Genomic DNA, 24,688 nt, shown 5'->3' with positions numbered 1-24,688 from the left:
GGGCCTTTGGCTTGCTAAGTTTCATAAGACTCCTTAATAGCCACTAGAATCAATTGTTAACCTCACGACGAAGTTTTTGAATACCTTTTTTCAACGAGACACCCTTACCATACAGTCTATGTGCGAGCTGAAGAACCAAATAAGCTTAGGGTGCATAGAGCAGCAAATATTTGTTATTTCTCAGTATGTTGTAATGGTGAGTGGCCTTTGATTTCAATGGCATATATAACTTATATATGCTATTTAATGTGCGAGCATAATTCAATTCAATTCAATTCAATTCAATTTTATTTGTATAGCGCCAATTCATAACAGAAGTTATCTCAGGACACTTTTCAAATAGAGCAGGTCTAGACCGAACTCTTTATAACATTATTTACAGAGACCCAACAGTACCACCATGAGCAAGCATAAGTGACTGTATTACTCACTGATACTGGCACTTCTTATTTTTATCCGCATGGGTACCCTTACTTCGATTTGCGTACAGCCACCTGTGGTCAGCTTGGCCGTACCCACCACTGAGGTTTTTCGTTAAAGACATTGTATAACGCTAAGATTGCCGAGCCGCTCGTCTGATCACCGTCATTGCTTGTGTGCAGGTGGGTGGCTGGTGAAGGGCATGATCTTGACGTTACTGTGAGTCTTTGATCGCCTTAAGTTAACCGCTTGAGGAGCACGGAGCGGACAGGCAGCTGAATAAAGGCGAAGAGTGAACAGGTAAACGGAGTATTTTACTAGTGGACAGCTTGGAGTTTAATGCCATTTATCCCTACACCTCATATGACAAACAGCTCCTGACTGTGCGGTGGAGCTACATAAGTGGCCATCCATCATGATGCCGGAAAGTTAACGTTAGTTTCACCTGACTGAATTAACCTTGACTAGCTAACTAATTAGCTAAGTTAGCTAGCCAGCTAACGTCAGTGGTAGACTGATAAACTGTTAAGGGAAATTCAGTTTGTGTAAAGTGTTAAAACGAGGTAAAATAAACCAGTGTGAGACCCTGTGTTTACTTTCTTCACTTAGACGACATGAAAAGACCCCTCCAGTTGAAGGTTTGGGAAGAGAATCGGAAAGGGATGAGGAGACAGAGAAGGTGATGGAGATGAGAGAGGAAGAGCAGGTACTGCCCACTGTGCCCAGGATGCTGTTTAACACAAACTCTGACCTGATCCAGTTCAAACTATGTTGTTATCACAGATGTGATGTGTTCTTTGGTAGTTGCACTGGAACTTAGAGGCCCAATTTAACAACCATCTAATCATAATTATAGTGTGATTTAGTGTTATTGTATACATATGCTTCTATAGTACACATTTTGCTTACATTTATGTACTGTTCGAGATATATTCCTATAGTTCAATACCAAAATGAGGCGAACACATAGATGAAATAAAGAAGATCCATGCATCTAGCTTTTTTCTTAGTGTTAAAGGACCAGTGTGTAGTTGCAGATTGCAACTCTCTAGCTTCACCCTCCCTTTCTAAGCACAAGGGGAAAACTATGGTGGCCATGAAATGCACCAAAAAACGTGAATGCCCCAATCTAGAACCAGTGTTTAGTTTGTCCGTTCTGGGTTACTGTACAAACATGGTGGTTCAACATCCCTCTGTAGATAAAAACAGTTCATTCTAAGGTAACAAACTATGCCAATAGATCCTCCTTAATGTTACACACTGGACCTTAAAGTGCTTATTGTTAAGAAAGCAGTGCTGAAAATGTCATGTCTCTATGCATTAGTCTTTCAAAATATGCAGCAGACTTGTCACAGCAGGAAAAGCACAGGTGTTACTAATAACATTAACATTGGCTCTGTTCCATTGAAGTATCCCAGAAACAGCATGCACAGAATCAGAACCATGGAACCAACACACCTGACAGGAACGCAGCCATCCTTAATTAATGTTATAAACTGCACCTGGGCTTTTCCTGCAAAGACATGTTAAAATGTCTGCTGAAAGAAAAAGGACTCTGCAGAGGCTGGTGGAATGTATGGTAGCCTGGGCCTCTGGGTCTCAATTTAGCAACAATTTAGAAAAATACTTTTTTCCTTATCCAAACTGAAGATCTAAAAATAGATAGTGTAGCATGCTGTAAGAATCTAAAAACCCTCTGACACAAACTTGTGGTTTTGAGCTATATAAAATGAACAAAATTAGATTTTTTTTTAAAAATTTGATAAATTTTTTGTTAATCCAGCTGACATTTTTTGTATAGACATTAAAATTAAAGGTCCAGTGTGTAACATTTAGGAGGATCTATTATCAGAAATGGAATATAATATTCATAGGTATGTTTTCATTATTGAATAATGAGCTGAAAATAAGATTTTTTTTAACTTTAGAATGAGCTGTTTGTATCTAAAGAGAGAGTGGGTCCTCTTCTACAGAGTCTGCCATGTTAACCGTCATGTTGAACCGCCATTTTTCTACAGTAGCCTAGAAGGGACAAACAAAACACTGGCTCTAGAAAGGGCCGTTCACATTTTTCCGTGCGTTGCGTGGCTGCCCTGGTTTCTCCCTTGTGGTTGGAAAAGGGGAAGCGAAGGAGTCTGCAACTACACCGCTTGATCCCACTAAATCTTACACACTAGTCCTTTAATGTTTTAGTTATTCTGAATTTTTGTTTTTAATTTATGACCAAATAGCAGACTAATGACAGTTTCATCAGACCCCATCTATGCTTTTAAAAAACATTAAACTATCACATCACTGAAATATAATTTTAAAATAAGTTTCAATATTGTAGGTGCCTGTTACGTACTTTGTCACTTTCATGAGCGTAGCGTGTGGCAAGATACAGTGTTTCCCCCGTCACGCCCCTCTGTCCTGTCACGCCGGCAAACGTTTTACGTATGAAACAGAAGGGACGCTGCGACACAAACAAATATATTTACCGTTGTAATGTTTCCAGATGTTTGATATCAGGACGTTGAGCTGAGAACTGACAAGTTGAACGTTGTCCAATTAAAACGGACCCACCGCGGTGACGTTTTTGGTGGAGCTGTTAGTTTAATAGTCGATTTGGAAGAAGCAAACGTTTTGACAATAAGCTACATCAACACAACAGTATGTGGAGTTAAACTGGACAGCCCCAATAACCTCTGAATAGTTCGGCAGCCAACGGGGGTGCATAATGTCGGCAGGATCATTTAAAAGGCAACCGTGACTACATTGTGCGTCTGCTCCATTTCTGATACCGTGGCGGCAGAAATTTAACAATGACGGGTCGCCGCTCCAAAATCAACATAGAGGAAACACTGAGATAGTAAGCAGAGGTAAAATGATTGGTTCAAAAACACCGCAATCATGGCTCCAAATGGTAACTATTAGGAAGAGAAGTGTGGAACAGGAATACCCCTTTCCCTCCAGATTAGCTCTGGTTGTTGAACCACTTCCATTCAGGATTCAACAGTAAATAATCGTATCAAGAATAAACCAGCCTGCTAAATGCGGTTGGCCAACGCCGCTGTATTGACAATCTAATATTTTTTGAGATGATACATGATTAAAAAGGTTTGACAAACACTGCTGTAAATAATAATAATATATTTTATTATTATTAATAGTGTTTTGAACCAGCCAACTGACACTACGATAGTTACTTGCAGTGCTGAAAACGGATCAGATTAATTGGAGAAATTATTTGTTTCCAATAAATAATTGCACTCCATTGTGACTCAAACTCTGAGGACCTCCAATATGGCCGCCAGAGGGTGCACGGAGTCCTTCACCACCAGGCTCAGCAATTAGTTAATTATCTGGCTCTCCCCGTGTCAACCAGCCAAACCACAGCAATTTAGATATTGTAAACTGTGGCTACACAGGGCTATGAGCAGAACATCCTCTTAACATGTCCAAATCATACCTTTTCATTAAACACAGTTCAATAGCTTGTTTACATGAAGCTGGGGTGTCCACCAAACAAACAGCACCACCACACTGTTGGTTTGCCAGAGAAGCAGATAAATGTTTGTTTACTCTGAGTAAGTCACTGGTGGGGAATGCAAGCTGTTTAGCACGATACACTGCTGATATTTTGTTTGCATATGTGTGTGGGGCCATGAAGACACACACATACAGTATGCAATTGACTGTATACGTATGTGTATACATTGTTACTCAGGCCAAACAGTATTTACACCAACATATGTAAGCACTTTAGGGCCACTGTATGTAAACTCTGTATGAAAACCAATTTAGCATAGTAAATATGAGCTGGTGAAATGTTTATGCAAATGTAATTAGCAAACTAATGGGCTTTCACGTCAACAAATATTGATTGAGAACATCTGCTTGATGTGTGAGATCATTACATTCTTTAGGAAAGGTTGCATTACAACACCCAAACTCTAATCAGACACGGTAGGCAATGTTCTGCCAAGTCAGACACAAATAACAAAGTTATAGGAAATAATAGCTTGTCACTGTCTTTTCATAGGAACTCTAAATCTGATTAGTGAGATCAGTGTCTAAATGCAGGTTTACCCACTGTCCAATTAAAACCCATTCTGTAAACACTGTATCCTACTGTAAACACTGCATATGAATGTGCAGCATATGTGATAGTCATCGATGTAGTCCATTTAACTGTGGCCAGATGGTTGGGCGCATTCCTATGACAGCAAATTTTAAACACTCACAATTACAAGTACAAGTGCATTAGAGTAGAAAGCCAATATCGTCATATTGATCTACTCTTATGTTAAGAAAAAGGCAAAGTCACAGCCATTTAATCATTATGCCAAATATGCTTTTAGTCACTGTTAAAGCAGCCTGTTTAATTCTAAGTCACAGCAAGGGATAACAGACTCATTTTAAAGAAGGAAATATTGTTAGATTAAAAAGATAAATCTATTCTGAGACATTTAAGGCAGTGTAAACATCTCACAACTTAATGGCATCTTGGTTTGCAAGATGTGTGTTGCATTTTTTCTTTTCAGGAAATGAGAGAAATTCTGTGAGCTCATTTTGTCTGCTGGTTAATTTCTCGACACCTGTGGTTACAAGTGTGTTTAATAATAAAGGTCCCAGAGTTCAGTATGAAATGACGTGTATGGACCGCTGGGGGAAGCAAACACACCTCGAGTTTCTTCTCTGTCAGAAATCCAACAGAAAAAGGGCAACTTGTGAAGATAATGAAGTACTTTAGTGCAGTAGCGATGCCATGGAGTACACATTTTGTTCTATAGATGTAAGAAAACAGGTTTGTTTAGTCCAAACCACAACCATATCACATCACCATGATTTTAATAGTTTCTTAAATTGAAATTGTGACGCAAAAATAGTTGTTTTAAGCTCAACAATCCTTACAAAGTCAGAAACAAACCTGGAGGGACTTTCACAATCCCCGGAGAAAGCTAGTAAGTGGACTATGGCTGTTAGATTGTACCAATCCCACATTGCCTATTAAATGTAATATAGCCTAACACATTTTGTGAGATCTATTTTTGTGAACACAGATGTTGCACCAATGAAATTACAGTATGGACATCATCAGTTTGAAAAACAATCATCCCCACCGGAGAACACTAGTGTTTTCTGTGACTGTAGGAAAATAAATAAAATAAAACATTGTTCCTGCTAAGTCAAAACATATTTAACACCATAGATATATATGCTAATTTATTTAAATACCATTCCATCTTCAATGTGAAGCAGCAGCAATACAACTCTGATATGGCTGTGGGTACATGCAAAATTTCCAGTGAATGCCTTTTGTGAGTGGACAATTTGAATTTCAGGCTTTCAACTATGAAAACTGCTGCATTGTGAGACAATTACAACATGTACATTCAGCTGCTATTGCAATCAACAATGGGGTTTATTTAATGACTATAACTTCAGGTCAGGATGAAGAACAGTGCAGTCCATTTGTGTCCTCACCTTGCAAGGTTTCATTACATCACTGGAATATTCCAAATAGTTTTCGAAGAGAATACTAACCACATGAACTGTTGACTGATCCATCATCAAAAACCATTTTCCTGTCCCAGCTCGCCAGCTGCATGGGCTTCACTTCAGTGTGTCAGCTTTATATTTTATGTCTCGTAATGATCAGTGGCTGGAGCTTGATAACAAAAATACAGTTAGATTTATTCACAAACTTATGAAGTCTTTAGACAGATAGTGTCTGTTCTTAGTTAACCTGATTGATTAGGGAGTAAATGTGGCTGACTGTATTGATCTTTTCATATAAACTCTGCAGGCTCACCCAATCTATTACCTTAACTAAACAGTATCCTGTCATCCACTGCGCACATTTAAAGCAACATTACTCCATGTCTGAGCCTTTGAAGTCTTCGGGAACGAGCGGCGAACACTGTGCACAGGTATGACTGTGAAGGTCAGGCAACGCTGAGCACTCAATGAAAGGTTAAAAGACTAGAAAGCATCTCGCTCTGCACATGGATTACGTCTCATGAACTCAATCCCTTTAAGCCATGTCACAAACCCACCAAAGTATTAGACAGATTCCGCTGCAAGAATTCATAATGACATCTTAAAACCATTTTGCGCACAGCAGCAGAATAAACTCATTAAAGATTGCAAAGGTGTTGCTTAACCTGCCAGATTTGACCATAACTTTAGCTCCGGGGCCTTTTGATGCTTCAGTCCAAATTTTTTATTCGGTACATCAAAATCTGACCTCCTCAATTGAGGGTCAGAGCCCATATTAGGCACCAGAAGGCTATTGCTCGCCCTGGGTATAGTTTTAATCTTTAATTACATGCTTTGACATGGCAAAGATTAGAAACAAAAACATGTTTAGCGTGTAGGATTATCTGAAAGAAAACATCCCTTAAGACATACCTGCGTGGTTGCAGAAGCTTAGCTCAGGTCTGGATGCTGCGGATTATCTCTAGTTTGATATCATTACTCTTCCTGTCTTTCCTGATGCTGAATCCCTGACTGTCCGTCTAGACTGCGGGCTTCTTGTTTCCGTGCTTTAGCAGCCCTGCTGTTGATCATGGGAGATCATCCTTTTCCCCCTGATGTTTTTACTTGACTGGGCAGGTGGCATTCTCCTGTCCATACGCTCCACGTGCCAGTTCATATGAAACATGTAGGGCAAAGAATTTACTGATGGCGTGCTGAGTCAGTGAGAGATCTAAAGGTCTCATCTCTTTAAACAGTCTCACGGCCGTTATACAGTACAATAATGCTACTGTGTGACTCCATCCTGCCAACATGCCAGAAGAACTCCCTGCTTTACATGGGACAATGCAATTCATTTCACTTTGAATTTACAACATGTACGGAAGGTAGAGGAGAGATGTGGCTATTAGCACATGCACACAGTCTTACAGCCTGAAATTTACACGAGAGATGTGAACAAAGTTGACAGCAGCTCTCACAATACCATGTAGAGTAACAAAAGCACAACTGCAGGATCAAAACAGATGTTTTACATCTGGCCCGACTTCTGCATAATCTAAACACATTACTTATTATTGCAATTACTCGTGTCTTACAATGTAATTAGACATCATAGGAAACCCATAGGCTGCATTTCAGCAGCCCAAATTATGTAGGATGTGTGCGCCAATTCAGTTTACTGGAACTCTAATTGGACACATGTGGTAAGATGTGTCCAAGTACTAATTCATGAGCAAACCAGTAACATGCAGCCAGTCTGGGTGGCATTAAGCTGCATGAACCGTCAATAAGAGGTGAAATAAAGGTCTTGAAACACACCAAAGCCCAACTTGACCACTGCTTAATAAACTAAATGCAGATTATAAGCCTATATGCAATAAATCTTTAATGGTGTATGAGACAGTGTCTCTATTACTGAGGATAATCTGCAGACCGCAGCATCAACAATTTGAATTGGGGTTAATTTGCTGTGGATGTTTCAGCTACGCTAGTTACTTTAAGACTTTCGATTGCAATGGTTGTCGGTCCACCGCTTTCGTGTGGACTTAAAGATGTTCACATTACCCTAAGGATGAATCCTGATAACTCTGGTCATCCCACGTATGGATTAACATTTTTGGTTTAGAGTAAATATCATAACTATTGGATGGATTTATGATTGATGGTTCCACACAGGATGAATTGCAATAAGCTTTGGTGATCCCCTGACCGTATCTGACTGTCTCTAGTGCCAACATCAGGTCAAAATGTCAATTTCTTCTATACTTGGCAACCAAATTCCCATAAAACTTTTGGCATTCCAACCTGGTATCACACCAAAGCGTGTTTTAACACATGCCAGACCACTGTGCCAAAGTCACGTTTTGTCTTGCCTGGGCATGTCAGTGTCACATTTTCAACACATGCTCACTTTACAGTCAATTAGCAATAATAACTATACAATGTCCAGTTACACTTTCAAAATAAACCTTGCTGAGGTTTGATTAGGTTTAGGTAACAAAACTACTTGGTTTAGGAAAAGCTCGTACCTGACAAGTCAATGTTGACTTTTGGTTTCACAAGGGACTCAATCAACGGTCCCATTGGTGAAAGTCCTGTGTAATGTTTTTACTACTGTTGATACTGCACCTTCATGCATGCGTGTACTTTTCACATCTAGGCAAGGCAAAATGTGTCACTGACACAGTATCGTCCAGCGGATCAGCAGCTCTGTGAGACTGTTCTGTTCTCATAATCTTCAGTCAAACTTTATGTTTAGTGCTAATTAGCAAATGCAAACATGCCTAGCTAACAGCTAAACATTGTCATTTTGAGCATAGTAGCATGCTGATGTTAACATTTAGCGCAAGTACAGCCTCAGAGGAGTGTTGTATTGGAGAGGCAGCAGAGTTCTCAGAGATACACCTGTCAACACGTGAGCAAATAAAACCCAGCCCACCTTTTTATGTCATAAACAGCATCGCTCTTCCAGTTGAAAATTAAGTTTTTGGCTTAATGATATTGTTCTTACAAACATTCTTTGGATCAATGCCAAATCCATATACAATTCTTGTTTTAATGAGCAGTTTTGACCTAGAGAGTATTTTTTTTCATCTCCGAGTCTAGACATTGCAATACTACTGACCACAGTTTGAATAAGCACTGTATAGCCATTACCCATATATCATTATCATGTTGTTTGCATGTCTCTAATCATACTGAAACAGCAGTCGGGTTGTGCTTATCTATACCTCTCTATACAGTCTACAGCGAGCCAAACACTGCCAGACTAATGCACAGGACTTGGAAGAAAAAGAGAGGAAACATCAACACATGTGAGTGTTAAGTGAATACGAGTGTGTCTTGAGGGAAACCAAAGAGAGAGTGTTATCAGAGGGAGATAACAGGACACACTGTAGGGCTATTTGGCACAAAGCAGCCGATACATTACACCCGCAGGTCAAAACACAATCCTTAATGTAAGGACAGTGTTAAAAATCACCAGTGAAATAAACAAGGCGGCTGAATTAGCAGGTTAAGGTGACCAGCAGGCCAAACTGCGGACTGAAGTGGTATAGCCCTTTAATTCCAGGTCATCAACTAGATACTGATTATCAGAACCAGTTTAGAGAGAGAGCTCTTTGAAATACGAGCACAGCACTCAACTTAAGCCCTAACAACTGACAGTATACCCAGCCTATTTAAATGATTTGTCTCCTGCCATTTGTATGATCTGCCTCCTGGTGAAACTCAACACTGTGACTGTTGCATGCTTTTATCTACAGTAGGTCAGAACATGAGAGGGAAGAAGAAGCTAACACGACTAGTGGCCCTTTCTCAGATACATCTACAGTATAAAAACTTCTAATGAATTAGCTCAGAGATATTGGCCCTAAATCAAGTGTCTCCCAGGTCTCCTCTGGATTTGAGGGAAAGAGAAACATGAAGCATGACAATATTGTTACTTCAGCTCAGAGGAATTCACAGGCACTAAATCAAAAAAGTCCCCCAGAGAATGGTTCAGCCATTGGGAGTCCTACTGAAATCACATCCAAGCAAACACACAAACACGACTGGTGTTAATTCAATCAGTGAAAACGATGACCAAAAATAACATACCATGACAAAAACGATGAAAACTAAAGAAAAAGAAACCCTTGAAAATGAAAGCTATGATGTATTACAATTTTTTTTTATTTGGCGAATAAAAAAAACTTAAAACTGTGAAAGACTTACAAATGGACAAATGTACTGTAGTACCAGCCAACTATCTACAATTTATCTGCTTCTCAAATGATCTTATTTGTAACATTTTTTCAGGGATGTTTGAAAATGAAAAAAAATGTTTGATGTGAATAATTGCGTTCAGGATTTATGTTAGATTATATGTTTGCCAAGAAAATGTTGTTACAAAAGAAATTTTATTAGGTCTATGAAAGTGTCAAATATAATAGTTTATTACTGGACAGTAAAGTGATCAGTGAAATCTGTGAAATTTTAGGTGGCAGCCAAATATGACCTAAAAAAACTCATAAATAAATTACATAGGTAAATGTACAGCAACACTCAAAGTAATTTTGCTGCTCGGGTTTTACTCCTGTCAAACTATGTGACTAACCATGTTGACTTCATAGACATCAGGGTTATCACCCAAAATGTGAATAGTTTACAAAAGCATCATTACCAATAAATAACATAAGACAACTACAATATTTATTGAATTCTTTCCAGCCTCCTCTCCTACTTAAGGAGGATAAGACACAACCAAACTTTGATGCGGCGTGGATCACCGTAACAAAAAGAGGAATTGTGACCAAGCATCAGAGCCAATTTCGCTCAAAAAGAACAAGCATATTGACGTGTTGAATGACACCATTGACTTATATAAAGATGGATGACAAGACAACTCTCAAAAGTGAAGCCAAACCATCTCAACCCCCCTGGTGGCTGACTACAGTATAGGTCATAAAGCCTGTTGCCTCCATGTGAGCAAATAGAACACAGGCCACAGGAAAAAATTGCGACTTAGGCACTTCAAGTACATTTTTTCCAAAGATGGTTTCTGTCATTTTATGTCATTGTAGTTCTTATCACACTTATGTGTGTTTAAGTCTTAATTTTTCTGATATGTTTGGGTTTAATTGGTTATTTTTGTTTTCCTCTTCCTCTTGTTTACCCGATATCTGAGCTGCTGTCTCTAGCTTAACCCACACAGTGAACAGTATTTTAATGAATACAATTATCTTGTGGTTCTGGAGTGAAGAGGTAGCTGCAGTCATGCTAAATGGCAACTGTATTTACAATGAAAAATGAGTGCATTGTATCACCCACTAACCTCGCAACAGACGAGTACAAGACCTGTAACCACGGTAATGGTCAGGGTCACCATGAGAGACAGCAACTGTAGCCTCAGAACGCTTTGAATAATAAAACTTTAAATGCACAACAAAAATGAGACAAAAAATTTGGAGACAAAAACTTAAAGGTCTTAAACTTTTGTTGACTAAAACTAGACTAACTAAATGACTAAAATGTGACTAAAACTAAAACAAAATCAGTCAGGTGCCAGAATGAACACAGCTCCCAACCGTGCAGCCCTGCTGTCCAAAACTGTAATCTGGAGGAGGAGAAAAACACTTCTCTTTGCACCACGGCTAATGCCTATAAATAGAACATCATGCTCTGTAGTGCTTTATCTGTAAAGTAACACACTGCTTACATTTCCTCAATGTACAGTGCTTCAGTTATCAGTTACACAAAAGCTTTGGCCCGCTTCCTTTTCCTTGTGTCGACGGCGCTGACCTGCAAAAGGCCGAAGCAAGTGAGAATTATTTTATTGTGGAAAAGTCACACGGGTACTGTTTGTTTTTCAGTCGGGATACTGCAGCCTGTGGAACCGGGGCACTTCCTCACCGAGATCTTTTAAAACTCCAAAACGTAAACTGTATCATTACTCTAAATTGGGTTTTGCCTCATGCCCATAATAGTAAGTAAACAGGTTCCAAATCCACAAAAATATATGAAAACGCTGCGGCCTTAGCTCGCACTGCCATGCCGCAATCATGTTATTAATGGAAGAAACCAGATTGTTTGGATATCATATCCCCATGATAATTAAATCCAAATGTTTTGAAACGAAAGCTTATCCAGTACATGACTGTTGGCTGTATCACATATGAATTGATTCAGTGTACGTAAATAAACAGACGGATAAGAGGGTTTGTACACGACTGTAGGCAAACACTAACCTTGTTTTTCTGTAAATCCATAGAGGCGAGCTATCGTGTTGTTATGACATCAGAATACCCTCATGGAGTATGAGTTAACTGAGGCAAAAAAATGAAAGACTTCAGCTCTTCAGATGTAGATCTAGAATATTACAATTTCTAGCAAACACAACGCAGAGTGAGGTTTCTCAAAAGTCTTTTGGCTTGTCAATCCTTATTCCTGCACAGACGAAACACTCAAACAGCCATCATGTTATACAGACTAGCAGAGCTCGAAACCTCAACATCAGTCTCATAGTTTCACTCACCAACATACGCTGCTCGGCCAGCTGCTTTCCATAAACAGTAATTGGATTCACTTGTTTTAATTTACTTCACTACTGTAGGCTCTGTCCATAATTCACCTCAGAAATGTGATTATTCAAACATTTTACGTCCAATTTCCTGTACAGTAATTACCCAGAGTTGAGAAGTGAGCGTCCTCACACCCGCCTGCTGCCTGCTCCCATATCCAACAACTGTAAAGCATGCAAAGCACACGGCCTGCCACCACACTGCTTTGCATAATGCACATTTGACAGTGGCTTCCTTCCTGCTGCCAGTGTCATTATCAATGGGAATAGCTGAATGTCTCTTGGAATATTGGCAATGACACACCCATGGGGAAAGTGAAGACATAATCACATGGCAACCATAATATTAATAATAATATTTCATCACTGAGAAAGTTACTGGTTTTGATCATATTAATTATAACTTTTACATGGAACTTATAGTAACCTGGTCATTTATATCCCTGTACAATATTGCTTTAATAATTCTAAGTTGGACCTCCCTGGTGGCGTAAGCTAGTAGTTTTCAAACTGGGTCCAACAGGGGTCCTTGAGAGGGTTGTTGGGGGTCCCTGGCTAAAGGAGGAACAGAAAAACGGCATGTTTCTACAGTAGCCCAGACAGGACAAACAAATCACCGGCTCGAGATAGGGGCGTTCATTTTATTTGCACGTTTTGCAGTCACCGTAGTTTCTCCCTCATGCTTGGAAGGGGAGGGTGAAGCGAGAGAGTTATGATCTGCAACTACACCACCAGATGCCACTAAATCCTACACACTGGGCAAAATCTTCTCAAATTGAAGGTCTGTGGTCTAATGTGTAACTATTGTAGGGGTCTTCAAAATGAAAAAGTTTAGGATCCCATGGCCTAGGGGACAAGGCACAAACTATGATTTGCAACCCCCCGATTCACATCATCTTTCTACTGTCAGCTAAATTCCCCAAAATGACCAAAAAAATCTAATGATCCCCAGGTTTCTGATCATTTGCAGTGGCATGGGTGTGTCTTTGACTCCACTTATACTTATAATTTCAAGTGTCTGGAAAGAAATTCAGATGTGCTTGAGTAAACTTTTGTTTACAACCTTTAGCCAAAGCTCTAATCTAATTGTCTTTTTTCCTGGGCTAAATACAAATCAGGGTGGGCTGTAATGCACCTGAAGCTGTCTGATAACTGCCGAAAACACCAGAAGAGAACATGTTATTTCACAGAGGTTTATGAAGATTTCCTGGATGTACAAGAGTTGAAAACCTGGTTCGTGTAACATCTATCAATGTGAAAATGGGAAATTTAAACCTGTATTAATGACTGCAAGCAACACAATACATTACAATACAATTATGAACCTGAAAAGGGGCATAATGTGTCTCCTTTAAATCTTGAATCATCAGGCTTGAATGCTTCTCCAACCACCTTTAGAGTGCCAGCCTCAATGCCTCCCGGTTGCATTTTTACTTAGCTCTCTAACTATCAGACAGCTATACAATCTTCTAAAGACACGTGAGTTAACACCAGTGTTAATGCGGTGCTCTACTCCTCCACGTCCAGCACATCTGTAATTTCTGAATGGACTTAGTGACCTCAGCAGTTAAGCGGAGCCCAGTTTAGTTTCTGACTGCCTGGACGCTGCTCTGTTTACTTCTCTGCTGGATTTAGCCTCTGAATCCTGAATAGAAGTAACAGAAGAGGAGAGCGACAATACAGTTTATCTTCCGCATTACAAGTGACTTTCACTTTCTAGATAATTCAAATTTAGGAAGCACAGAAACCTGGATATGCTGTTTACATGCCACTGTAGTCTGGTGCCAGGATAGATGGTTTCTCAAAACCAGGATAGGGCCTTTTCTAGGGTTTCTGAAACCAGAATTGTTTAGGATGTTTACTCTAAAGTTTGATCATAACTGGGATACTAGTTTGCTTGTTAAGACACTCGTTGGATTTTGGAGGATTTGTCACTTCTCAAGTAGATACACATGTTCCGTAAGAATAATGTGTGCTTACAAGACTGCTCTCCTCATACTCATCTTTTACCACATATATTACTCATAATTTCATATTAGACACACACAGTGAAGCCAACAAACTGTTGTGGACAAACATTGCTTCACAGTTGAAGTATTTAGTGGTATATGGGGATGTGGGAAAATATTGCAAAATGTGACCTACTGCAATGACAGTATCACCAAGTTTAAGATTTGTATTTGAATTTGCCAAACATGACTCTAAACTGAAATGCAGAGCATAATGCATACAACCCAAAAAGATGAGGGAAGTCAGAAGTCAGTGGATACTGGAGAATCCCCTGGCCTACACTACGTTAGTGGTAACAACTCCCATGGTCAAATTATGACTTTAAAGCGATTTCAGCTGATGTGGGTGTCTCATCTCATGAGCAAGTTTACTATAAATAGTCATTGCTGTTGTTGACTCAAGTGGCCAGTGGTTTCATTGGAAAACACATAATGCCAGTGGAATGAGAGGCAATAGATGTCGTATTCATGTCAGTGAACTGATAAATATGATTAAACTGGCAGTGGGATGCTACATTATATCAGCTGTCTTCAAGCGCCACCAGTGTGTAACATTTAGTATCTATTGGCAGGAATGGAATGTAATATGTATGTTTCCATTAGTGTAAAATCACCTGAATATAAGATTTGTCGTTTTTTTTTTGTTACCTTAGAATGAGCTGGGTTTTATTTTATTTTGTACTTTTTGAAGGGCTTTTATTGCCTTTAGTGGGTAGTGACGGCTGAAGATGGACAGGAAGGGAAAGGGGGATGACACGCAGCAAAGGGCCGCAGGTCAGATTTGAACCCATGGCCTCAGCCTTGGTACATGGGGCGCCAGCTCTACCAGGTGAGCTATCTAGGCAGAGCTGTTTTCCTCTACAGATGCTTCCATGGAATCAGCCATGTTTCTACAGTAGCCTAGAACAGACAAACCAAACTCTTTCCCTTTCACCCTTTTTGTGCAATTGCGATGCACAGCCATCGTAGTTTCTACTACACACTTCACAGCCCGTTCTCATTCCCCGGACGTCAAATACAGATGCAAGGGATATTCACTTAGTTGCAATCTGCAACTTGACCACTACAAATCCTAAACAGTGGTCCTTTAAAACTTACATTGGCACGTGCATGAGGATCTTTGTCATTCTCGGTGGCAGGGAGGCAACTGCAGTGATCAAACTCTTTTCAAGTAAGTATGTACAATGTACTAAATTCCAACAACATTTTCTTATGTGAGTCAGCTTTCAAGCAAGTTTGTATTTTGGATTTATCGAGCCGAGGGTGACTTACAGAAAACCATCTGATATTTGTAAATTAGAGATGTCACTGTGGTGCCAACCACCAAGTTCCCATCAGATACTTTCCTTCATGTTCCTCATTTTTCTACTTACAACATCCACAAGTCCACGTTCCTTCTACTGAATCAGCGCGATCAATAGATGGTTTGAGTTCAGCTAAATTCAGGATCAAGTTCTGAACGATGGCTTGACACTAACACACCTCCACTCCACATTGGAATCACACTGTAATATTCAACAGACAATTACTGCATCGCGGCTGTTGCTTTCTCACACAAACATTTTCACTTTGGCGCCCAGTGTCTCGCCCACATGCACCACGTTTTTTCTAAAATGGTGGGCGTCGAATAACATTACTATAAAAAGTAATTTCTTTTGCTGTTGATGGCCCATTTAACTGGGGGTTTCGTTGGAAAAAACATAAGGCCGTTGGAATGAGAGATAATATGTCCCCTTCAAGTGTTGTCAGGGATGTCAATATTAGTTGCATTTAGGCCAACGACCTAACAAAACAGCAGTTATGTCTATGTGAAGTTTTCTGTTTCATTTTAATTTTAATATATTTTTAAGACTTATCCAATTTATTTTTGCACCTCCCTTTTTGGCCTTTTATTAAAGGACGATATAAGGATGCTATCAGGTCATCTGTCCTCAGGGTGTTCGCTATCACACCCTGGAGCTTCCTGTAATGGTCCAAATTGTGCTTGACATTGGGGAAATCGTCAGCAGGTGATGTTCGGGATGCTTTCAGTCTTCCTAACCATCTCTGTAAGTGCACCATATATGAGAAACCCTGTTTGTGCCACCACCAGGAGGCAGATAGATGCAACACATTTAGCAGAGCCGCCATGCCCTCTCGTTGCATCCCACATCCATCTGTCTGGGTTTTGACAGTCTGGCAAAAAGCGAGGTTATGGTACTTCAGAAATGATGCCAGGTTCTCTTTCCCTAGAATTCTTATTACGTCATGGCTAACTCCCACAGCTAACTCCCACACCATCTAGAAAGAGAAGTACTCTTATCCCCTTGTGTCTCAGTGGTTCCAGTGTTGCTTTCACACATTTCAGGAAAGTCCAGTTTGATTATTTTTTTGTCTCTAAATCAAATGCTTTTTTTTTTTAATTGAGAAAATATTACCAAACCAACCAAAAGGGATCCATTTCTATTTTATGGTTTAATTTCGACGCGTCTTTTTTGCATTAATTTGTCATCACTTATAAAACCAATAGCCAATAAAATAGCTTAATTTAAAAAAAATGCGCATAAAGCAGTAATGTCAGCGTTCTATCACAGGAAGAGCAGACAGTCAGACTGACTAAGGGGCCGATCACACACAGAGGCACATTGCTAGAAATCGCTAGAAAAACGAAACCATTGTTTTTCTACGGTATGCACGCTCCTCTTTTGCGCCTCGTGTAGCAGTTTCATAGCGTTTTTTTAGACGTGCACAAAAGCTCAAATATTTCAAACTTTTCAGTGCAAGGCTACTTTACCACTTCTTTCCTGTTTTTGATGCTGTTTACTACTGCCAGTAAATAGGTTAGCAGTTTGCCTGTGAGAGACCTATGGAGCAGTGGTGTAGTGGGATATAAACCCAACCTCTGTTATCCACCTCTTTGAAATGAAGCCATAGTCTACTCATCTAGAGCTCGATGTCTGTTTCAGTCTGCTACACCACCCAAGAGCCACAGACTCTGAACCTAAACCTCAACGTCAGTTTGCAGGTTAGATGGCTTATTCTCTGCTCAGCTGCAGCACACTGAACAGCATGTAAACGTACCCACAGATGCACACTGTCTGCACATTAAATGTAGGCTAGACTACATTTGTTTATCATTCCCTATGGTGTAACACCAGCACTCTGCTGTCAATTAAAAGGGGAACTTGGCAACTCTAGCCATTTCTTCGCTGGTTTTCACTTTTGTCATCGCATGTTTTCTCAATGAGCTCCCCCTACAGCTCTGGGACGTATATTTCAAAACACTGTCGTAAAAAAAAACTCAATTGCGGCACCCTCCTCCCCCTTTCTATCACTGCTGATGTGCATTTGTTGCCGGGCAACTTTATCGTGTGGATTCAATGTCTACCGGTCTACTTTAGTATTTGGTATTGTTGGATTGTACTGCATCACAGCCCCTGTGTATCCCTCATAGGAGCATCTATTACCTTTGGTTCCCGCATACATTTAAACAAGACTAGGAGTCTCCAGCCATGCTAGCAGCTCTAGGAAGCTCTATGTGCTTTGAGCTAAATGTTAACATCAACAGGATAACATGCTCTCACTGACTATGCTAATGTTTAGCTGGATTCATGTTTACAGTGTTCACATTGTAGTTTAGCATTAGGGTTGAGTGAGTAATCAGTATGACTATCCAGTACAGATAATGTAGCTACTTATAATAAAATGTATCAATATCTGTTATCTAATGAACAATTAATATAGCAAATAATAATAAAAAAATCAGTAGTTATTTTGTAATCAAAAACTCTGAAACTAAATAGTTTTATAATAAATATAGCTACTTCTGATTAACCCATATCAAGTTTAGGCTTAAGGGACTACTGTGTAAGATTTGGTTGTATCTAGCAGAAAGTTGTAGATTACAATCCCCTCACCTGTAGTAGCCACGACAAATGCAAAAGGCTCTATCTAGAACCAGTGTTTGGTTTGTCTGTTCTGGGCTACTGTAGAAACATGACATTTCAACATGGCGGACTCTGTAGAAGATGACTTGCTCTCTCTAAAGATAAAAACGTTTCATTGTAAGGTAACAAAAACACAGCAATTCTTATTTTCAGGTGATTATACACTAATAAAAACATACCTATGAACATTATATTCCATTTCTGCCAATAGATCCTCCTAAATGTTACACAGTGGACCTTTTAAAGGCCATCTTAAACTGACATGTTTCCACAGTAGCCCAGATTGGACAAACCAACCTTTCTGTGAGTTTCACAGCCACTGTAGTTTCTCCAACACGCTTGGAAGGCTGAGCTGTATTTAGTTGGTTGCAGTTTGCAACTTCACCACTAGATGCCACTAAATCCACACCGGTCGTTTAAATGAACAACTTGCAGTTCCCGCCAATTCTGAGTACGGATAAAGATATGGGTGTACCCGCTCATGGTTCACAGAGCCATGCCACTTACATAGCTAAACAATGTACGATCGCAAGCACTATCTAGATATATTTCAGATCTCTTGGTTTCCTTTGCTGCAGACAGGAGAATGAGGCCAGTAGACTGGATGAGTTGCTGCCAGAGGAACTTAGAGTGGGGAATTCATTATCATCTTTTATAGCCACTTCTTTAAACATATTTTATAGTCTTGCCTTTGATTCAAATATATTTTACCTCATTTCTTTTACATATTTTTTTTTTTACAGTTTGATCTCCTTTTAATCCCTCCTTTTTATCAGTCGTTCATTATTTGTACAGTTTTATGATTTCCTCTGAAAACGTTTGGTAAACTAGGATTGTAGATATGTGCTATATATATATAAAATTCCCCATTAAACCAGCACAGTCATGAGTCTTTGGTCGTCCTGTTGTTTATTAGCACTGCTTTGCCTTGTGGTGATGGTCGACCAAGGCTGGGAGATTACCCACCTTTTCATTTCAAACTACATCACTGGTTGGATGAAACACTGAAGTGAGTAAGAAATTGGAAGCATGTGTTTTGTGCATGTTTCATTATGTCTCAGTCTGGCATACCAACAGTCGCATTATCCTGTTACCTGTTTGCACTGCATTTCATTCACATGCTGCAAACAAATGTTAATGATGTGCTGTCAAAAGCAGGGGGAAAGTCATGGAGCTGGGCCACGATGGGCGAACGTAAAACAAACCAATCTGAACTAAACATATTAAGAATCCCGATCAGACTGCTTGGTTGTACCTGTGGGACGGCAATATCAAACCATCTGTTTAAACAAGAAGCAGATTTTTGTGGATAGTAAGAGTTCCCCCCTTTGATTGAATCAGGTCAATGAGCCGAATATCAAATTTTTGATCAGAACACAGTGCTTGATAGTATGGGGGTAACGTCACCACATACTTTGTGGTGACTCATAGACTGGAGGCTAGAGGGCTGAAAAAAAGGGGGTTATGGAGTGACCTTATGATGTTGTAATTCAACGTAGAGCATGTCACTTTTTCTAAAAATAACAGCCAGTTCAGACCGAAATAGCGTCTCTATTTCTGTTTGGTGTTTCTGTTGGACGCCTCTGGTACACTCTCTCTCCGGGGGTGTGCATGCTAGCGAGGGAGAGTGGGAGGAAGGGAGAGAATGTGTTGTTTTGTTTTTCATTCTTTCCCCCTTAAAAAAGGAGGGGAAATCTGGAAAAAAAAAATGAGCAGGGAGAAGCCGGAACCTTTTCAATCATCCCTGCAAACTACCCACAGTTGTCTAAACCATTAAACTCCAGGTCTGAAATGAGTCTTTTCTTCCAGTGGCGAAGAGCAAGCACATCCTTTTGTGGTAAAGCTGGTCATTTGATTTAAGACTGGGGTCCCTGCTAGCATGGCTCTACAGTATGTCATTCCAGTCAACAATGGGCTCTAATGACTGGAAGCAAATTGATACCATTTGTCTGGGAACTCTCCCCTCGGCCTGGAACACGGCGTTTAAGCTTACAGCTTAAGCCCTCGATGTGTTACGTGATTATAATGAAGGTCAAGAATTATATCATTTTTCACTGTGATTCGTTTTGTAGTCCAGTTGGAGACAGAGCCCTATGAATCATCGTAACGTGAATATATTACTCATTCTCCTTAAACCGACGAGTGTAGCCTCTTCCGCCCCCCTCCCCAACAACTGCCATCACCCCGTTCACCCCATCTACACACACACACACACACACACACCTTCTCTGGTCCACATACAGCTGATGTACTGTACTTAAAGGGAGCCCTGTTTAGGTTGACTTGCCTTTAAAAGCCCTGCAGCTATAACAACTTCCTAGAGGCTTTTTCTGTCCCAAACACAGACAGAGGAATGTGTGTTTTACAAAAACAGACTAAATCCACCATGCAGGATATTAGCCCACAACATAGGCTGGCAGTGACGTGTGTATGGGGAGTACAACAACAGAACTGCATGTGCTGTGGAAAAGAACAGCATGGCATTCTCAGCATTAACCGTTCAGGTTGCAACCAATTTTTATAATCATCAACATCAATCATTATCAATCATACAATGTAGGTAATATAACCAACACCACCAACACAAGGAGGTAATGGTTTTATGGAACTCCTAAGCGTCAACGCAAAATTTTTCACCGCCACTGTTACATTTGTTTTTGCTATAATATCTGTTCTTGGCAATTAAAGTGTAGTCTTGGTTGGCAACAGCCTCGTTAAAACAACCAAAGTGCAAACAGAATTGTACCAAAACTCGAGAAAAAAGAGAATCTGCATCAACAAACATATACAAGGGATTTAACCTTTACATTTATATATTAGGCAGATGCTTTTGTCTAAAGTGACAAACAAATGATATATTGAGGGATTTATCCAACACTTTTTACAGAGCACACAGACCCAAAATATTCAAAGGTTTAGTCAAAGTGAAAGTCCTGTGATTTGTACGCACAGCCATCCACCACAATCTGCTTCCTATGTCTGCTGTCACACCGACAAAACGTTGCCTATGAAGGTAATCCAGGCAGTGAGGACGTTTACTACTGCATAAATTGAAGAAGACAGGGTTGGAATATGGTGTGAATTCCGGGGATTATGGTTACAGCAATGTCAAACCGGTTCAGTAGTCAATAGCGAAGAGTTTATTTTCGGCTGAGGATTGATTTGTTTTCTTTTATGAGTCAAATAATGAGCAAGTGTCTGGCTCGAGGCTCTGCAGAGGCCTGCTCTGTTATGTGCTGTATATGTATCTTATGCAATCTCATCCTTCGCGCTCACAGTACATCTCCACATCAATTTCACACCAGCCCTTTCTCAAATTTTCTCATTCTCTCTATCAGTATATTTCCACAGACATCTCCCCGTTAATAGGGTCAAGTGCGAAAATAAAGCTTATTTTTTAGCAGTAACACCATCCGTAGTGAAGAAACTGTGGCGAAAAAGTTACCATAAGTCCGCCCCATGATTATTTAGTCTATAGTATGAGAAATATTGACGTGAAACTCCATCACCTGGTTCAAATATGAGCGGCTGCCTCTGCCAGTGCTCGTCTGAAAGAGAACATTCGGATGCCAATTGAATGAGGAGCTCCCTCATGAGATGGTCTGATGACAGGATTAGATTGACTTGAAAGCTTGGAGGGGTTCATGTCTGGGTTCATGTGTGCCAAAAGGCAATATTGCCAGACATGTAATCACTTCATGGATGTTGCATTGGGGTAGAAATCACACTGTGCACCAGGTTCAGCATTGCAGAGTTGGATGTGAGCAACTCGGTAGTGGCACTTTCTTGCTCTAAAGCGCGATCCCTCGGTGATCTCATCGCTAACGATAACTGACTCAACTCCAAACATGAGCGGGGTGAGAGATTAAAACGCTGCAAGGCACCTACAGTGCAGCTACAGTAAACCAGGTCCATGATGTAATGCTTCTCAAAAGCAACAGGGCGAGGTCTAAACACATGAAAGTCCAGGGCCAATTGGAAACAGATTTGACCTGACAAGTGTGATTGTAGCCTGTTGTTTCAAGACAAGACCTGTGTCTGTGTGTGTATGTGTGCGCATGTGTGTGAAAGAGGAGAGATAATGTTGGGGAGTTAGGTGGCGGGCCTCAAATTTCTTTTTACCATCCATGAAATCCACAAACGCCGCGCAGCCAAGGGAGTCTTAAGAGATGGAGATGAGCCTCGAGGTGCAGCTGATGAACGCGCAGGACCAGCCAAGCAACATAAAAAGAGAGATCTGTGTAGCCATTGAAGTGAACTTCAACCAGTTGTTTCTAATTAGGTTCGGCTCCTGGGATCAGCCCAGAAGATACGTTCCTCCTGAACGTCTCTCTTCTATAAACAACCCTCCTCTGGTTCTTGAGCTGACTGGGGCCTCAGACCTGGCCCCCGACGTTCCCCTACGCCAAAAAGTCTACATGGCTTCGCTTCTTGCTGCATTTTTGACTAATAATGATACTAAAAATATTTGTTGATCTCAAACAGAAAGATATCTTTACTGTAACACCATTTTACCTAAGCACAGCAGTGTGTGACACTTGATTTTGCCTTAGTTTTAGTTTGATGAAAATTCATATTAGTTAGTATAGTCACCCTCTTTGCTTTGGCTTGAAACTAAGCCAAAGCAAAGCAGCTAAAACATTGGTTAGCAAACCTCTACAAGAAGATTTACAGGTGCATCGCAATAAATTAGAATATAATGACAAAGATCATTTATTTCAGTAATTCAATCCAAAAAGTGAAACTCATATATTAAAAAGATTCATTACACACAGAGTGAAATATTTCAAGCCTTTATTTTTTTTAATTTTGATGATTATGGCTTACAGCCAATGAAAACCCCAAATTCAGTATCTCAGAAAAGTAGAATATTTCATAAGACCAATACATTTTAATACAGAAATGTCGGCTTACTCAAAAGTATGTTCATATATATGCACTCAATACTTGGTCGGGCTTCTTTTATATGAATTACTTCATCAATGCAGCGTGGCATGGAGGCGATCAGCCCGTGGCACTGCCGAGGTGTTATGGAAGTCCAGGTTGCTTTGATAGCGGCCTTCAGCTCGTCTGCATTGTTGGGTCTGGTGTCTCTCATCTTCCTCTTGACAATAGCCCATAGATTCTCTATGGGGTTCAGGTCAGGTGAGTTTGCTGGCCAATCAAGCACAGTAAAACCATGGTCATTAAACCAGGTATTGGTACTTTGGCAGTGTGGGCAGGTGCCAAGTCCTGCTGGAAAATGAAATCAGCATCTCCATTAAGCATATCAGCAAAAGGAAGCATGAAGTGCTCTAAAATGTCCTGGTAGATGGGTGCGTTGACTTTGGACTTGATAATACACAGTGGACCAACACCAGCAGATGACATGTTTCCCTGAAACAACTTGGATTCTGTGCCTTTCCACTCTTCCTCCAGACTTTGGAGGAAGACCTTGATTCCCAAATGAAATGCAAACTTCACTTTCATCTGAAAAGAGGACTTTGGACCACTGAGCAACAGTCCAGTCCTTTTTCTCCTTAGCCCAGGTAAGACGCTTCTGACAGTTGTAGCCCATGTCTTGGATACATCTGTGTGTGGTGGCTCTTGATGCACTGACTCCAGCCTCAGTCCACTCCTTGTGAAGCTCCTCCAAATTCTTGAATGGATTTTAGTTGACAATCATCTCAAGGCTGCGGTTATCCCTGCTGCTTGGGCACCTTTTTCTACCCAGTTTTTCCTGCCACTCAACTTTCTATGAATATGCTTGGATACAGCACTCTGAACAGCCAGCTTCTTAAGCAATGACCTTTAGTGGCTTACCCTCCTTATGGAGGGTTGCAATGACTGTCTTCTGGACAACTGTGAAGCCAGCAGTCTTCCCCATGATTGTGTAGCCTACTGAACCAGACTTAGAGACCGTTAAAGGCTCAGGAAACCTTTGCAGGTGTTTTTAGTGAATTAACTGGTTAGAGTGGGACATCATGAGTCTACAATATTTAACTATTACTAATATTCTAATTTTCTGAGATACTGAATTTTGGGTTTTCATCAGCTGTAAGCCATAATCATCAAAATTAAAAGACATGAAGGCTTGAAATATTTCACTCTGGGTGTAATGAATCTATATAATATATGAGTTTCACTTTTAGAATTGAATTACTGAAATAAATTAACTTTACCATGATATTCTAATTTATTTAGATGTATACAGTATGGTTGACGGCCTACATGATTACTGCCATCTTTCCTACTGATAGCAACAGGAAAGATGAATGTAATGCTAGCATTACCTCCAACTCAACAGCTCTTGATCAAGATCAAGATCAACA

At 40.2% G+C, this 24,688-nt stretch overlaps 2 protein-coding genes across 8 annotated transcripts in view; one reads left to right on the top strand and one right to left on the bottom strand.

Moving 5' to 3' along the window:
- The window catches only part of myocd (myocardin), a 121,510-nt gene extending 109,018 nt beyond the window's left edge, over positions 1 to 12,492 (bottom strand). For 3 of the 7 annotated variants that reach the window (XM_051416753.1, XM_051416755.1, XM_051416757.1), the window contains exon 1: positions 12,398 to 12,491. The gene's annotated coding sequence lies outside the window, so the exon portion shown is untranslated. Of the gene's footprint in view, positions 1 to 12,397 lie in introns of all 7 variants that reach the window. The other 4 variants (XM_051416756.1, XM_051416758.1, XM_051416759.1 and 1 more) reach the window with 2 other exon arrangements.
- Positions 1 to 24,688, top strand: part of dnah9 (dynein, axonemal, heavy chain 9) — a 332,930-nt gene that overhangs the window by 119,146 nt on the left and 189,096 nt on the right. The gene's annotated exons all lie outside the window — the stretch shown is intronic.

Source organism: Dicentrarchus labrax, unplaced genomic scaffold (genome assembly GCF_905237075.1).
Source record: "Dicentrarchus labrax unplaced genomic scaffold, dlabrax2021, whole genome shotgun sequence".
NCBI classification, from domain to species: Eukaryota; Metazoa; Chordata; class Actinopteri; family Moronidae; genus Dicentrarchus; species Dicentrarchus labrax.
This window is presented reverse-complemented; position numbering and strand designations above follow the sequence as displayed.